The 6,770-nt window shown below is 46.1% G+C and overlaps 1 long non-coding RNA gene across 1 annotated transcript; it reads right to left on the minus strand.

The window, feature by feature from the left end:
• Positions 1-1,101: 1,101 nt before the first annotated feature.
• On the minus strand, positions 1,102-6,218 carry LOC122419611. The gene is made up of 3 exons (XR_006262935.1): positions 6,189-6,218; positions 3,504-3,508; positions 1,102-1,219 (listed from the first exon to the last, which is right to left on the minus strand). It is a non-coding gene; the product is annotated as an uncharacterized LOC122419611 (long non-coding RNA).
• Positions 6,219-6,770: the final 552 nt, after the last annotated feature.

The following is a 6,770-nucleotide window of genomic DNA, read 5'->3' on the forward strand; positions in this document are numbered from 1 at the left end:
GTCTTTACTTAATGGGAAATGGCCCTTGGAAGGGAAGGTTCTGAGCAACCATGGTTACCACTGTGAATCCCCAAATGAGAGGTATTACCAAAGAAAATGTCATCTTTTTTTGCACAGAAGGATGATGTTTGCCACCCTATTTTAGATAACGGCTTTAGACTCAGGCTAAAATAACTCACAGGCTAGTTTAGCTCATCTTGCTCAGTCTGTCTGCCTTCTAACTAGTCTGCCAAGAATGACGGTGCAAAGACCTGATCTGAAGGTCAGGATGGGTAGGCTTCCAAGGGATAAAGGTCCTTCACATTCAAAGAGTTTTTTCCTTTGCCGCTTAGAACTCTTCAAATACACAATGAAGCCCTGCACTCTCAAATCACAGTGTTAGTTCAAAGTTACATTAAATTCAAGTTAAGATCCAACTCGAGCATTTATGCACTTATCAAAATGCCAACAGAAACATACAGAGTGTCTTTTATGCCCAAGACCCTCTGCTCCAGCCAGATGAGAAGCTGTACTGCCCACCCCCATCCCCCACCTCTGGAGTAGCCAGATGTGTTATCTCCAACTGCAAAGAGGGGGTCAAAGCAATGAGTCCAGCACCCCTTGGGGTCAAATTGCCTGCAGAATATCTCAGAGGGTGGGGTGAGCAGGGAGGGGATGGTGAGCACAACAGAAATCTTGCTCAGTGAGCAAGCAACTTGCAGCTGGGCAACTTGTCCCTTCCAATCCAACTCCAAGCCAACGTCCAGTTCGATGTTCATTCATCTAGACCGGTCATACCTGCTAGAGGTTAAAAACACAACTTTAGGGCCAGGCTGCCTGGGCTTGAATCCCTGTCCTCCTGCTTACCTTTGAGACTTTGGGTAATCACTTACCTCTGCCTGACTCAACATCCTCCTCTGTAAAATGGGGACATTAACTGTACCTGCTTCATAAGGCTGCTGAGAGGATTACATGGAGGCTGACCCTTTATGAGCACTATATAGATACTATATACTGAATACTATGTATATACTATACTCTACATATATATATATATGAGTATAAACATATATATGTTGTTGTTGTGCTCCTGCTCAGCCTCATCCACTCTTTGCAACCCCATGGACTGTAGCCCTCCAGACTCCTTTGTCCATGGGATACTCCAGGCAAAAATATTGGAGTGGGTTGCCATTTCCTTCCCCAGGGGAACTTCCAGACCCACGGATTGAAGCTGCATCTACTACGTCTGCCTCATGATGCAGAGTCTTTACCACTGTGCCACCTGGGAAGCTCATAAATATATATATACTCAAGTATATATATATATATTATATATGCTCAAGTATATATGTAAGTATATATATGCATATATGTGTATGTGTGCATATATATATGTGTGTACATCTATATCTATACATATATAAATATTCAAGAGGATGATATAATATACCTTATGCTTCTCATCTGGCCAAGGACTGGCCCACGTAGCCTGGGGACAATGCTGTCAGGCTCTGCTATTCATCAGGAAGACTCTTTTTTGGCTGAAACCAAAGGGTACACAAATGTCTTCTGCCATCTGGAATGTGACTGCTGCCCCAAGCTTGGTGGCCCACAGCCCCGTGGCTGGCTTCCAGGGAGCAAGACCCAGGAGATGTGGTCTAAAGGAAAACCAATATTTCCCTCCGCTCCCGGAATCAAATGGCATTTGCTTTCAGCTTTGAGGAATCCATTCTTCACTCTAGCCCAAAATAAATCTTTACGGAGGGAGGAAATGACCAGAGGGAGAATTGAGTCTGTTTAGTGGTGCCTGACTCACGTGGGGATAGCACTGGAATGCCAATGGGCCCAGGCCCTGCTGGCATCCCTCTCCCAAAGCAGGCTGTCCACTCACAGGGCAGAGGTGGAGAAAGGGGCAGCAAGGCTGTCCTCCGACTGATGTTGCAGCCTCCAGCTGACCTCACCGCTGATGCTCTGGGTGGTCAGGAGAAAGACGCTGCACCTCTGCAGGCGTTTCCTCTTCAGTAAATTTAAGATAATAATGACTTGTCCTACCAGTGTTGATTAAGTCACAGGTGCCTTTGCAAAAACACAGGTATGATTCCAATCAACTTGTGGCTGATCTGCCCCCTCCCTCCCACCCACCAGACTCAGCCTCTACTTCCTCGGATAACCAACCCCAAAGGGCTTAAAAGATGGGCATCTTAGCTCCGCCACTTACTAGATTATGCCTTTAGACAATGCATCACTTCTCTGTGAAACAGGGATAATAATAGTACATCCCTGCAGGATTGCGGTGAGAATTGAATGAACAAATCCATGGCAAAGCACTTAACTCGGAGAGGGCCTGACACAAAGCAAATATGCATTGACAGAGATGAGCAGTGGAGGCACACTTAGCACCCGTGTGTAATTTGTTTTTGTGTCATTCCTACGAGATGGTGGGCTTCTCAAGCACAGGCAGGGGCATGCCCTTTCTATTTAATTTATTCTCCCCCTGCACTGGGTACAGGAGGCCTCCTGCACGCCTCTCTGATGGAGTACAACACTCACCGCAAGCCTCACCTCTTTTCCAGCCTCTGCTGCCCTGGCCGGTTCTGCCGAGCTCTGAGCAGCTTTGTGCAGGGGTCGCTGAGTCTCAGCCTTGGGCCACATGTCCCGTAGGCCCTGTCCCAGGGCTTCTCTCCTGGGTGTCATACTCTTCGGCACTCACGCTTGCACAACCGGAAGTGTGGAAAGTGAACACCGATGGACAGGTCTTGACCAATAGGATGGGAGCCGAGGCCTCCCACTTTCTTCCCGCAGGAGCACGGTCCTGAGGAGCGTTCCATAAAGGGACTTGGAAGGTCCATGGGATCAAGCAACCAGTCACTCAGAGTGGTGGCCAACTTAATAAGGCCTCCTTATTGGGGTCTCCCTTCCTGTTTCATTTCCTCAAGCCCTCCCTCCCACTCTCCAGTGTTATGTTCTCCAATAAACAGCCCCACTAGGAACCTTTCTCTCAGGGTTCTGTTTCCAGGGGGGCCTGGGCTAAGACATCCTGCTCCTCTTCCTGTGTTTCCTGCCACAGGGAATGGTAACCCCATCCACATTGGTCCCAGGAAGGAACCTAGGAAGAGAGCATCTCCACTTCCTTTCCCCTCTTGACTCCTCCTCCACATAAACCCATCCACATGATTGTCTTTCCGTTGATTCCGCTTTATTTCCTGTTGGTTTGATTGGACTTCCTATGGACTCTATCTTACTTCCTGTTGATTTTATACTCCTACCTATGAATTTTACTTTATTTCCTGTTGATTCGTATTTACTTCCTGTTGATTCGTCTTTACTTTCTATTGATTCTACTTCCTGTAAGCTTTCTCAACAACTAGTTTCTCGACATCTTAGCTGCCTCTGCCTTTTTGTGGGCCAATGTCATCCCTCCCCCAGCACACAGAAGCCATCTCACTGGTCTCCCTGCTTCCAGCACTCAACGAGGCCAGATATCAGAGAATCGTGTGTTGTCTGCTCTGCAGTTTGAACTTTACCCTCACTCTGGTCGGAGGGGAGATGGTGGGGATGGGAGTGGTGATGAGGAGAGTCTAGAGGAGGGAGGTAATTTAGGAGGTTCCCACAAGAACCCCAGGCTCAGAGGTGGTAAAATCCCAAGAAGCAAGAGACTTGGGAATAGATGTTTTGAGTTCACCCTCCTGGCAGTCCTACAACTCACAATGTTGCACCCCCAGGATTTCAGTGGGAGAGAGTAGTCTTACAGAGTCTGAAGAATTAAGCACATTTGGCACTGAGGGACTCAAGAATCCACTGTAGTCTGCTTCTTGTCCTCAAAGAAAAGTGCTGCTTCTTCTCCAGGCAAAGCATGGAGCAGCCACAGTGAACTAAATTAATAAACTAACGTAAGGAGCATGGGGCTCCCTGGTTACTCAGACAAAAAGAATCTGCCTACAATGTGGAAGACCTGGGTTTGATCCCTGGATCAGGAAGATTCCCTGGAAAAGGGAATGGCCACCTGCTGGGAGCTGTTGTGGGAGATCCCACCCATGACGAGGTCATGAGGAAAAAACCTGACACGAAAGACCATTCAGGATACAAGGGACCCTCCAGGTTGGCCCCAGCCTTTACCCCACCCTGTATCCTCCCCCCTTTTCTGCTGTTGTTCTTGTTTGCCCTGCTGCAGATTCTTGTGTTGCCTGCCGAGAGCTCTCCTGCTCCTCTTTCACTGAATGAGAACCAACTTAAAACCCTAATTAATAAATCTCCTGGATGCTGGTACCCTATGAAGGGGCCAGGGATGAAGGAAATGCTTCAATTCAAACCCTGTTGCTGGCATTCTGGCTTGTTTGATAAATGTGTGCTCCCATTGCAAAAAATGCTCATGATTGTTCTAAATATCCTAAGCACAGTACGCTAACAAAAGAAACCATTAAGCCTACGTCCCTCCGCAGGTTGAGAAAATCACCACAAATAAAATAGCCACAAATGTGCCTAATAGAAAATACTTTAGATAGAGATTAGCTGGTGACTTCTTGCAGGTAATTAACTTTTAGACGAAGAGGCTGTTCTGTGCCATATCTGCTGTTTTTGCAATCCTTTGCATTTCTGTTCTGTAAAAATGTAGTTCCCATGGAGATGATGCCTAATAGAAAGAAAATAGATTAACCACAAAAAAGACAGGGTCGGCTACTGAAGTTGCTTAAAGTTGCACCAGGTGCAAGCCATAAATTGTCAACAGGCCTGAAGGCCAAAAGATATCATACATAGAGATTAACCATTAAAAAGACCCTAGTAGGCACAGAGCCCTCCGGAGGGTGAGGAAGCCCTATTAGAGAACACAAAAATATTATTCTAAGAGTGGTTATAGTTAAGGATTTAGAAAAATGAGAGTTTAGCCCTAGTGTAAAAACAAGAAGATAATTGTTCATTTTAACCAGGAGTGCTGAACAGGGGCTGCCTCTCCGGAGCCTCAGAGTCTTTGTGTGCTAAACTTTTTAGATAAATTTAGCTGAGAACTTCTGCAAAAGAACTGACCTTTGTGTTAACAGGATTGTATTTCTACTATGTTGCAACCTGCAGTACCATGAGACTGCCACTTTTCTGTTTTCTGCTAAGCTCAAGGCCAAAAGATAATGTACAAAAAAATGTATGGAAAAAGACTCTCATAAACAAAAAGTATGCAGAGAACATCTGGTTTCGTGAAGGACAAGCTGATGGAATGTTAAACTAAGTCTGTGTGCTCATCTCCCCCTTAGAAATGTACCAACTTAGGGTATAAGGGTTACGGTGAAAAATAAAGCAACTGCCAGACTCTGCTGCACATCCCGGTCTGGTCTCTCTCTTTCTTTCTCTCTCTCTCTCTCTCTCTCACTCGCCCATGCTGTTCGTTCATCCTGAGGGTACCCCTGGATCCTGCTGGGGCTGGTCCCCGGCAGCCACCCACTCTAGTATTCTTTCCTGGAGTATTCTACGGACAGAAGAGTCTGGTGGGCTAGAGTCCATGGGGTTGCCAAGAGTCAGACACGACTGAGCGACTAACACACACAATCCTCTGAAAGGACATTTTTTTCTCCTCCATTTTACAGATAAAGAAACTGAGACTCAGAGATTCAAAGTAACTTGACTAAAATCAAGCACTTATTTCTGTCTCTTTCCATTCCCACTATATGCTGAAAGTCCCTTTAAATCTTTTCCTGTAAAGGACTGGTCAGAAAGACTTCTCTGGGCAGAAAGAGTAGGCTATAATCATTGGCCCAGTTTTAAAGGTTACTTTTTGTCTGGAGCCAAAGGAGCTCTTCCCTTTCATCCAGAGTGTGCCTGGCCTTTGAGGCCATTCCAGCATCCCTTCCCCCATGAAGACCACTGGAAGCACTCCAAGCCACACCAACCATTCTTAATTCTAAATTCCTATGGCACCTAAGCCTATGCTGATCCTTTGGTTTTTAAACATCAGAATTTCATATAACCTCTCCTTTTTTATTATTTAACATTTGATGGTCATTTCATGTTAACAATAGAAATCTTCTAACTAAATATAGTATGTTGTTGTTTTAGTCAATGAAGTTGTGTCCAGCTCTTTGCAACCCCATGGACTGTAACCCATCAGGTTCCTCCATTGATGGAATTTTCCAGGCAAGAATACTGGAGTGGGTTGCCATTTCCTTCTCCATGGGATCTTCCTGATCCAGGGATCAAACCCAAGGCTCCCATATCTCCTGCACTGGCAGGCAGTTTCTTTACCACTCAGCCACCTGGGAATATAGTACACAGAAAATTGCAAGTATGAGTGTATTAATTTAGCCAGTTCAGTTCAGTCGCTCAGTCGTGTCTGACTCTTTGTGACCCCATGGACTGCAGCACGCCAGGCCTCCCTGTCCATCACCAACTCCTAGAGTCCACCCAAACTGATGTGCATCCAGTTGGTGATGTCATCCAACCATCTCATCCTCTGTCATCCCCTTCTTCTGCCCTCAATCTTTCCCAGCATCAGGGTCTTTTCCAATGAGTCAGCTCTTCCCGTCAGATGGCCGAAGTATTGGAATTTCAGCTTCAACATCAGTCCTTCCAATAAACACTCAGGACTGATCTCCTTTAGGATGGACTGGTTGGATCTCTGGGCAGTCCAAGGGACTCTCAAGAGTCTCCTCCAATACCACAGTTTGAAAGCATCAATTTTTTGGTGCTCAGCCTTCTTTATGATCCAACTCTCACATCCATACATGACTACTGGAAAAACCATAGCTTTGACTAGACGAGTGTACAGTATGCTGAATCCAGCTGGGCAGCAGGGCCCAGCTCAAAAT

The sequence above is a fragment of the Cervus canadensis genome, chromosome 17, assembly GCF_019320065.1.
Source record: "Cervus canadensis isolate Bull #8, Minnesota chromosome 17, ASM1932006v1, whole genome shotgun sequence".
NCBI lineage: Eukaryota > Metazoa > Chordata > Mammalia > Artiodactyla > Cervidae > Cervus > Cervus canadensis.